This window comes from Rhododendron vialii, chromosome 4a, assembly GCF_030253575.1.
Source record: "Rhododendron vialii isolate Sample 1 chromosome 4a, ASM3025357v1".
In the NCBI taxonomy this organism is placed as follows: Eukaryota; Viridiplantae; Streptophyta; class Magnoliopsida; order Ericales; family Ericaceae; genus Rhododendron; species Rhododendron vialii.
The window spans coordinates 29,247,504-29,259,313 of record NC_080560.1 but is presented as its reverse complement, the minus strand read 5'-3'; positions in this window follow the sequence as shown (position 1 = coordinate 29,259,313).

The following is an 11,810-nucleotide window of genomic DNA, read 5'->3' as shown; positions in this document are numbered from 1 at the left end:
TGTCGTACCAAGGACGTGCCGGGACTCCGAAACTCCGTATTGGGGTCACGTCTAGCACGGGTCCGTATGGCTCAATTGGCTGGGCTCTGTGGTCCGAGCCTCTGGCGCGGTCCGAGTCCCATTCTTCTGGGTCACTAGACTCACTACAGGGTGTTTTGCAGAATATCTAAAAATATCCTTAAAAAAGATATAGGTACGCTTAGAAGATTGTTTATTTTAAGGCTGATTGTGTAGATTTTTCAAATCTTCCAAAGTGATACTGTGAGACCAGTTTTAATATTATGCGCTGATTATCCACTTATGTTTATTATATTTACGATGTAAAAGATTTGGTTTGATCGGTTTGGGTCTCAAAGTACAATACGAATACCATAGCAAAAAAAGTTTGATTTTATATGGTCGGAAATGAAACTCTAATAAGACTAATTGGGACGGTACGTATAAGACGCAAGGGAAATTAATAAGTTCAAATTAATGAAGTTCGAAACCGAATTCGAGCCAAAAAGTTGGTTGATTTAGTGTAGTATTTCAAAACCGAACACACCAAAGCTAATTAACCGGCTTGGTTTGATTTGGTCAGTCCATTTGTTTTGAATTTTTTCTTTTGCATCCTTGATCACATGACAGGGACCTTGTTAAAAATTTCAGACAAGATACTTCAAAAATATTCTGGTAGCTAGACTTGAATATAACTTAGTTTAGTTTAAAAAGATACTGGTAGTCCTGATGATATCCACTTGTATTCGTCCTAATGTAGGAGTATTGTCCAGAATTGTTGATAAAATCCTCCAAAAAGGTGATCAATAATTGGATAATGGAGATTTAATATAAGTGTAAGACAGACAGGTCAATTTGGACCACTAGTAATGCTTAAGCTATTCTTGGATGCCTCCACATATGCCGTGATGTTCAAGGTGTTCGCCATATGGACCATAGCGTATGTCATGTTTCACTGAGTAGACTAGACTATGTTGTTGATGTCAGTTGACCAGGTGCATAGTGTTGCATTCATACCTCGGGCAAACACTCAGCTAAGACACCTGGACCTATATATATAGAAAACACCCATTTTGTCTATAATGACTACCTTGACCAAGGGATCAAAGGTTAGAGTACTTTTGGTTAGAACAATTAGACGAAAGAAATCAAACCAAGTGTGGTAATTGAATGAGCAAAATGTACGTACGTTGTAAGGCATTTATTAATTCTCTACCAATCAAGATTTGCCAGATTTAATATTGTTAGAAAAGGGAATGTTTAATGAGAAGTATTGCATAAGGTATAAGCACATGATATGAGTTCTACTTGAGGGGGAGCTTTCAAGGCCACACCAATCACTCATATTGTTTATGGGTGGTCTTGAACAACCTCTATTACAGAGCAAGAGAGTACCTAATGATCAACAACTACGTAATCTTTCAAACCTAGCATACGCAAGACAACATAGTGTACGACATGTTTGAGGCAATGTCCATTTTTGTGGCTTTTCAGACAGATTGAATACATCTAGTCAGGTCAAGTCTAGCACTGCAACCAATAGATCAGGCCAAATAAATGACATGAACAACTTACCGTATTGCAGCAATTTTTAATGGTTTAGTTTCTTTTTTCATTTTTATTTCGCTCATTAAACTTGGATATCTAATCATATGTAATTTTGGCACGAGTTGGCTTGTAATATTAGTCGGATTAGTGCATGATGGGAGCAGTGGATGTAGTACCTTACGAGTCGGTTAAAGTTCTTATAATAGTATCTCAATTAATTAGTGCCTTCAGACACGAGCAATGCTCTAGTACTATGATATTGTAGCATTTTCTTTGCAGTTTAGAGAAAAAATTTGTTTTTATATTTATGGAAAGATTGAGCAGGATTTATGTTAGGCTAAAGGATTGAAAGAATGGCATAATAAAGGTACAAATTTCAAATGTCGGAAAATTACAAGTAATTCATAGTAGTAAATCAAACCGAGCTTTGTGTCCCGATCAATTGGAGTCGGCTACGTGGATCTTATTTTTTCATTGAGCTCTGTCCAGAGCTACCTATTTTTTAATTTATTAAGCCCATATCCTTCTGTATTACGGCATCCAAAGTCAGTTTAGGTCTTCCTCTTCACATAGACCTACTATTTTGAATTGTACGTCGCCCTTGAATTTTGGTTATATGGCTCAATCGGCATATGATTGTCCAAAATATAGGTACCAATCTCGTTGAAATTTATATTCTTGGTTGTGATACCGTCTTCCCATATCCCCTGTAATTAATCATTGCCTGGGTTCAGTTGAATCGAATCAGGAATTAGTCTCAGTTGTGTGAGCCCAGTGAGCTAGTGAGGGAGAGGGGGAGAGAGAAGGGGAGAAACTTACTAATAATTAACGCGAGGACGACGTCAAGTTTAGTTAACATGCAGCAGCTAAGACTAAGATGATACGGCGCTAGCAGTTCTTTCTTTAAATGGGATTCTGCCTTGTGAAGTGAGACAAAATCTGAGCAAGTAATATTTCCTATTTGTGGTGTGGTGTTGAGATCTTGGCGACGTGAGACTGACCGATCCAATTTTCTATAAAAGAAAGAAGGATCAATATTGGTGGTTTTGTGTGGCGGAGGCTAGTATACTATGGTTTAAAACCCCCCTCAAATTAGCAGATGCCAAGTTTCGTACAGTGGAGGCCCCCTTCGACATTTTTTTTGTTATATATATAAGCTAGCTTGATCAATCCACTACTTGCTCGTTTGATCGATACATCGGCTCTCGACAAAAACAATATTACATGCAACAGTTCGCTGCGGGCAAATCTGCAATTTTCGCAAGTTCAAATTTGCTTTTATTGTACAAGACAAGAAAAATATAGTACTCTATGTGCCCCAAATTTTTAGTTCTTCGTTGTATTAACATAATAAACAAAAGTTAGGTTATATTTTTCAATTGGTAATACTTTATATATGTATGCAATATGAATCTTATTCGATAGAGCTCAATTAGTTTTTGTAAACACCATTTATAAAATCGCCTAAACAATTACTATAATTTACAAGATATAATCAATTAAAAAGTGGTACGAACTCGCAAAAAGAAAAATAAATTAGGACTGAGGAAGTAATTCTTAAAAATTTTGTCAACTCGTGAGCAGTTCACCTCACCTGCCAATTACACTGTGGCGGAGAGATCAGCAAAGACCAGTGGGGTCCTGGGGCTCTGTTGGATTTTGTTTTTCTTATTTTGGTTAATAATATCTTAGAAATGTGAGTTTAGCACCCTCAAACAAGAAAAAAAAATTAACGAGTGTCCTTGGGGTCGTCACAGGGTATCCCAATATCCTTAAAAATTAACGAGTGCTCTTAGGACATCGTCACAGAATGCTCCAATACCCTTCCACATATTCATGTGGGTTTCAAGACTAAATGTACAAGTTCCACTACTAGAATAAGTGATGGAGAAAACTGCTGGAGCACAACGTGCATGACAGTGCTTAAAACCATTAAATAGTTAATTTGTCACAAGTCATCCACTATATTTTTTTTTCTTTTATAGCTATTTAATTACTTTAAGATAATGTAATAGTAGTTAAATACTTTTTAAATAGACCTTGAAGAAATACTTTAAAAAAAATCAAGGTCAGTCAGATTCTTGAAAATGAGAAATACATTTTTTTCTCTAGCAAAGTTGCTTGTTGAATTGTGCCCTCATTGGTACTAAGTTCTTTGTTTTTTTGAACAGCGAATTGGTACGAGATTCTGGCTACACCACTGTGCCTATATATACCTTTGCATTGCTTATTGAATTTGTTTGACGTGCCACCGCCACCAGGCACAATATATACTACCGATCGATCATGGTTGTTATATGATGAAAGAGAGAAGAGAGAGAATGGAAGGAGAGAAAGATCATCCGCACAAATCAAAGAAATGGTTGGAAGACATGTCAAAGGGTTTACTTCGTGAACTGGATGCCATAAGTCTAGGCGGCCTTCACATCCAGCATGTTGAGAAAGGTCTCATCCGCTGTAAATTCCTCATCCCAAAACACCTCGCGGTAATCATCTTTCTCTCTCCCTTATTCCACCTCATCCCAAAGCTTCGATCTTAATTAATCAAAACATGCGCAGGACAAAGACGGAAATTGGCACGCCGGAGCAATAGCCGTGTTAGTAGACAACGTCAGCATTTCTACTGCATTCTCTGCCAGTGGACGAGTCGGCGTCTCTGTCAATTTCGACGTCTCTTACTTTTCACCGGCCAAAATTCATGTATATATATATATAACTAGTGTTAGACTTTATTCTTCGTACATCGCTCGCATATGCTACCCAAGTTTGCTTAGTACTCCTCCATCTCCATTTGTTGGTCACATTTAGTATTTTTGTTGTCTCAAATAGGTCGTCCACTCCAAAACGAAATAGGCAATGGTTAATGAACATACTCTCTTGCCCATCCCTTTTTAAATTAGTAGTACTAAAAATTTAAGGAAAAATATAATGATTGTAGGGCAAAATAGAAGAATAAAGTGACAATAAATGTAATGATTGTATTCCCTTAACAAGTTATAATCCCCCCAAAGGACCAACAAATTGGGACAAAAGAAGTATAATCTAGAGGCTATTAGCCAATCAATTTTAGGTTGAAACCCTCTATAAATCTGACATGGTATTAGAGTTAGGTCTTGAGTGACCTCACTTCATGTGGTCCATCGAGTCTCCGTTGCCTAAGTCAAATTGCCTCATCATCTCATTAATCATATAGGCTACACGTGGGGAGGAGTGCTGGACTTTATCTCACATTGTTCTCCTAAGCCACCTAAGCTTGATTCGTATTATCTAGAGGTTACTCCACCTATTAATTACCAATTGATTTTAGATTAAAACTCCCCAAAAAATCTGACAACCTCCCTTTGCATGCAGACTATATAAATGACATATGAGTAATTGTACTTACACATCTTTCAAACACATCACCGATGAGGGTGAGTTTCGCTACACATTTATTTCTTCGCACGAATATTATCCATGCCAAAAATCATGTTGATCGGACGTCGGTAGCAATCTTAAAATTTACATTTTCCTTGAGATAAATGGATCGTTCAAATTCTTCCCATTACTCAATTGATTTGAATAAAACGAACACTTTCGATATTCGATCAATCTGATTTTTGACATGAATGATTTAGAATGTCCAAAGCTACAAAATGAATGACTCAGAGTGTAAAACTATGTTGTGGAACTTCACATTGATTATTGGATGTATTTAAAAGGTGTGTAGTTTGAAAGGTGATTGATATATGTTTTTACTGATTCGTATAATGGCAGGAAGAAGTGGAGGTAGAGGGGAAGGTTGCGGGGCATAAGGATAAACTCACAATGGCGGTGGTAAGAATAACAAAGAAAGGAAGCGGAGAGATGGTTGCTTTGGCTAAGCAATGGGTGTCTTCAACTTCTTTAGGACTTGCTCGTTGGTCTAGCAAGCTTTAACTGCTAGAAATTTATACAAGTCATATTTTCTTTATAATGAAAATAAATATCTAATTGTTTATTTATTAATCAGTTTTATCTATTTTGATGATAATATTTTATGGACAATAATTACATAATATTTTGTATGTTGTGCATGTGTCTTTTACTCTACAGGTAAGGAAGCATTTCGTTATGAATATAAGAGTCCTTGCATTTATAAGAGTCATCGAATAATAGTGGAACATGCACCTCCATCGGTGATTGCTAAGCTTAGTCTTCTAACTGATTTGAACATTAGTTATTGCTTTTGAAAACAAAAAACAAGTATATGATATTAACAAATCAAGAAATTAATCAAGATCATTACCCAGAACAGAAATATTATACAACTTTGGGGAAAATTATAATAAAATTGAAAACCAGAAAAGAAAATAAGATTATAGTAAAAAGAATCAACCGATAGAATCGGAGTTTTATGGAAAGGGTAATCAACGATCCCTTCTTTTCAAAAACATCAAATTCGATGAATATTCAGAGGTCTAAACGACAAGATATGGCCGAAAACCACGACAGCTCATGGTCCTATAGGACGATGGGCCTTATTCATTGGGTCGTTTCAGATGAACCATATGAATTCATTTCTCCTTTGTCAAACATTCGGGTTGTGCCGTTCGTAGACCTTTAAAGTACCCAAACGCAATCTGGTTTACATCATATATTTTTTTGGGAAATGAAAAAGGTAAGAAGACTCTATAACAATAAAAAATTGGTGGGAGGTCCACTATAGCATATTTTGTAACGACCCAGATTTTTGTCCTATTTTTTTTTTAATACAAATTTGAAATGTTAAAACTAATTCAATAATTAGTTAGATTTATTAATTAAATTACATTATTATGTGTATATTTGATATTACTAAAAAAAAAATCGTATTCGGAACATATTATACTTTAGAGATATACATTCATCCCTTATCCTTCGTATCTAAACGCTAATTAGAATTCTATTGAAACTATATCTCTCTCTCCTCCTGAATTCCACCACCTCTATACTTCTCCTCTATAAATACCTCTCTCCTCTCTCACAATACAACACTCCTAGTCCTCTACAAAAACAAAAAAAAACAAGAAAAGAGGGATCACACTCTTTCGATTTTAGTCCATATCACGTCCCTCTATTCACGGCCTGTTTTCTCCTAGTTGCTGTCGTTTTTAGGCCTAAGTTTCTTCACAAAAGTTGTAGAGGGCGTCGAGAGCTTTGATTTCGACCCAAGAATCGCCCAAAACGGTCAAGAATTGATAGAGTTATCGCCATTCAAAGTTAGGTAAAATTCTCGGATTCTAATTTTCAGGTAGATTTAGCGATCCTTCTAAACTTCCATTTTTCTACTACTTAGAGTGGTTTTCGGGCTTAGACTTCTTCATGAAAATCGTAGAGCGTTTCAAGATCTTCGCGAGAGATACAAGAATCATCCAAAATGGCAGATGTTTGGTCAAGTTATTCCAGCCCTAAGTTGCTGCTAGAATATCAATCTTTCGCCACCAAACGAAAACCCACCGGACTCCACCGAATCGCCTTGTCCGGATTAAAGGTATTATAATCCTTCTCCTACCTCTCCCTAAGTATATTAATGTACTAAGAGGTTAGTTTTTATTATTAGAATCGAAAAGATTCGAAATTGAAATTGAACGAACGAAACCCAGATTTTTCCGAGAAGACACTCTCTGTTATTAACCGTGATTGCTAATCACGTTTTTGGAACTGTTCACCAGTTGGAAGTTTTAAAACAAATGGCACAACAATTATAGTTATCCCCTTGGACTTCTTGAATTTATAATTTTGGCCCCAAGAGATGTGTTCAGGTGGTTTTAACTTACGTGTTATATATGAACGATAATGAAAATAATTGAGTTGCTTGGTTTAGTGATAATTGAATATGATTCTTATAATAAATAAATAGAATGATGAAGGATTACTAATTAAATTATTTGTTTGATAAAATTTCTCATTTATTTAATAAATTAAGGGCATTGGCCCAATCAAAACTCTACGTGCTTTACTTACTTGCACAGTATGAATTGCTATGTTTGCTTTCCCATTAAAATATATCATGTTTACTGATTATGTTATTATGGATTTACGATTGTTGTATTGTTGGATCGGACTTAGATTCGTTTGGTGATTTCAATGAGAAATTATGTAGACGTTATTATGGTTAATGAAAAAGGAAAAATAGATGAAAGTTGTGGACTTAGCAGGACCTCAGGGGTAGCCTAGCAAGACCTCAGGTATTGAGAGTAGCCTGACAGGACCTTGAGGGTAGCCTGAAAGACCCGGTGTAGCTAGGGTGGCCAAGCAGGACCTCAGGGGTAGCCTGGCAGGACCTCAGGTATTGAGGGTAGACTAGCAGGACCTTGAGGGCAGCCTGATGGATCTAGAATTGTGAGGGTGGCCAAGTAGGACCTCAGGGGTAGCCTGGCAGGACCTCAGGTATTGAGGGTAGCCTAGCAGGACTTTGAGGGCAGCCTGATGGACCTAGAATTGTGAGGGTGGCCAAGCAGGATCTCAGGGGTAGCCTGGCAGGACCTCAGGTATTGAGGGTAGCCTAGCAAGACCTTGAGGGCAGCCTGATGGACCTGAATTGAGTGGATAGTCTACTAATACCTCGTGATATTGAAGGTAGCAGGACATTTAAAATATGAGTTCGTAAGACGATGGATACTATGGTGCAGGTATAATTATGAAATGTGAGATTCAAAAGAAGGTAATTTAAAGGCTTGCTAATAGTTTTACTTATTTAATGCTGGTCGTTTTATTATTTCCATATGAATTGTGATAAGACTGCTTAACTGTAAAGTAAGGGGTTGGTAGGGTTAGGATTATTTTACTGAGTGAATTATCACTCACGAATACGTTTGTATCCTGGTAAATTGGTTGCTTCGGCGATCAATTTGCCAGAGTATGCAGGATTCAATGGTGGAGCAGTTTGACACAGGAAGAATACTAGGAGCGGAGACCGAGTATGCTTGGGATCTGTATCAAGACTAGAGTCGTTCTGAAGTTATTTCAATAAATTGCCAGATTTTATTAAGGTTAAATAAATATTTTTTTTTGAGTCAGTATCTTCTATGAGAAGTCGGCTCAATGCTTGTCAGATCAATGTTTATCTTTGAATAAAAGTTTTGTATTTTCAATTTGAGTTGAAATAAAGAAATCCCTATGTTGATACTTCCGTGTTTATTTGGTTGACTAAAAAAATCTTTTTCGAAAAATAATAATTTATGCTGCCGATATTCGTTTAAAATATCGAGGCGTTACATATTTGTAACCCACTAAGTCCACTTCTAAATTTCATAACCCTTCTAGTCCACTTATAGAGTTATATAACCCAATAACTCCAATTTACTTAAAAAGAGATATTTTTCAAGACCAAAAAACCCTCTTATATAACATATAGAGAGAGAAACCCTTGATCTTAAAACAGATTTGAGCCTATCCTCTCCCCCTCTCTCTCTCTCCTCCCCTCCCCCAGTGAATCGTCCGCCTCCAAATTCTCCATGCTGACGAGCTCTCCCTCACTCACCACGAACTGGATCGGGCCCGGGTTGCCCATAAAGGTGGTGCTTACCAACAGGCGGCTGCTGTCGCCGCCCTCGCCCTTGATGGACGCCGTCGACATGGCCCTCAATTTTGCGGTGGTGTGCATCCATGGCATCCAACTGTCGATGCTCGGGAAACATGACGGACGGTATTCTTCTTCCACTCATCATCTCTTTAAGACTTCATGCATGTGTATGCTGGTTGTGACCCTATATATTTCAGCGCACAAAAACAAGCAAACAACCACTTATGGCTATGGCTACGGTTCATTCATTCCTTATTCCCCGTCGTCTTTTGTATTATTATTATATGGGCATCATCAATTTAATTATACACACTCAAAACAGCGTGCGGGTTTTATATTATAATATTATTCTATTTTTTCATAAACGTGCTTTAAAATTGGTTTGTCTATCGTATTAAGAAGGTTGATCCGGTCTTTTATTTGTTTTACTATAGAGAATTCTGGAATTGTAAAAATAAAAAATATAATATTATAAGAAAGTTGATCCGGTCTTTTGTTTGTCCCGTGTCCGGTTATCATCAGATTTGGAAGTTTTTGAATAAATACATAAGGTTATATGTGTGTTTTTCCTAGGGTTAGAGATCTGAATTTTTTTGAATAAATATATAAGGTTATATTTGTGCTTTTCATCAATCACTTATTGATTTGGTCCGCGCAGCGGCCTCTCCGACTAGCTTCTGATATATTTGGAGTTTTTTCAATAAATATATAAGGTTATATGTGTGTTTTTTTCTAGAGCTAGACATATATGGTTGGAAGAGGTTGTGTTTTTTGAAAAAATATATAAGGTTATATGTGTGTTTTTCGTGTCACAAAAAATTTTTTTTTTTGTGTGTTTTTGTTGTTATTTAATGTCATTTTTTAAAAACATTCCCAATTAGAGAGAGATATAATAATATATAACGTTATATTGTTATATATAACATTTTAGATTAGAAATATTCTATGTTATTTAATAAAGAGAACATATAACGTTATATATGACTTTTTGTACCGTGTAACGTTATATATAAGCTTCTATCATATATAACGGTATATGCTTCGTTGTCGATTACTTATTGAATTGGTCCACATAGCGGCCTCTCCGACTTATACGTGAAAATATCTTATTTGAAGCTCGGTTAGCGATGTGGTTTGGTTATAGATAATCTTCTCTACTGAGACATATATGTTATATGTGACAATTTGCACTTGGTACCTAATTTTGTCCTGTAAAACTCCAAAACAAAAGAACTAATAATTTATATGTTCTCTTATTGAATTGATCCATGCAGCAGCCTTTCAAACACTCATATGGATATATCAATGTATGATTCTATATGGTTATATGAGAATATTTGTGACCATATATACATATATATGGTTATGAGCTTGTATTGACATAAAAAAAATATTTCAGTTTGCATAGAAAACATATAACATTGTATATGAGATTTTGTCCTATAAAACTAAAAAAAAAAAGGAACTAATAACGTTTTATGTTCTCTTATTGAATAGGTCCGCGCAGCAGCATCTTAAAAACACATATGGATATATCCATATATTATCAGAAGCAAGTTGAAGAGGCCGCTGCACGGATCAATTCAATAAGTGATGGATAACGGAGTATATAACGTTATATGTGAACTTCTGTCATGTGTAATATGTGTTTTTCCTAGGGTTAGACATATAATATTATATATCATTTTTGAGATATATTAATGTTGTTTATGTTGTTTTGAATATGTATATATGTAGATATAGAGGTTATGAGAATGCTATTTGGAGGCAGAAAATTAAAATTTTGAAGGATCCGATGAAGGTTTTGATGAAGAAACAATGAAAAAATGAAGCTCGACCCCCCTGTGGCCTCATCAACATTTAACTTGAAATTCAAGGCGCGACTGAAAATAAAGATAATGGTGGTATGATATGTGAACACATAATATTATTTTTTGAGATATATAATATTGTTAGAAAGATATGATGTTGTTTTGAGAACGTATAATTTTATGTCATGTTTTGTGAGACTTAGAGCAACAGAAGCTCAGATATAATGTTATATATTCTATTTTTTTTGTGAGAATTAGAACTACAGAAGCTCACATATAATGTTATATGTTCTGTTCTATTTTTTTGTGAGATTCAGAGCTGCAGAAACTCAAATATAATGTTATATTTTTTTTTGGAGATATTTAGATATTCAAAAATCCACATATAATGTTATATGTTTTGTTTGGACCAGCATATAGCGTTAAAGACTAAAAACAAGAAAAATCAAAAAGAAATGTTACATGTTAAAAATTTTTTGCCACATACAATATTGTATGTAAGAAAATTTTTATCACTCATATAATGTTAAAAAAACAATACAAGAAAAATAGGAAAAAACAAAAAGAGAAGTTTGTCACATATATAACGTTAAATGTTAAGTGTAGCGGGTTCAATAAAAAAATCGAAAAAAATGAAAAAATACATTTTTTTGTTACACATATAACGTTATATATGGCGTGATGGCAGCGGCGACGGCTGCAGTGATAGTGGCGGCAGCGGCTTGATTGCAACAAAAATGAAAAAAATTGGAAAAAATACATTTTCTTATTAGTCAAACAATGCCTTTGTTTCTTAAGTGGGGTATTTTTGTCATTAAAATTATTAGTGGACTTAGTGAGTTATAAAACTTAGAAGTGGACTAGATGGGTTCGGAAACTGCTATAGTGGACTTACGCAAAATTCTTCCTAAAAAAAAATCGATGTACTT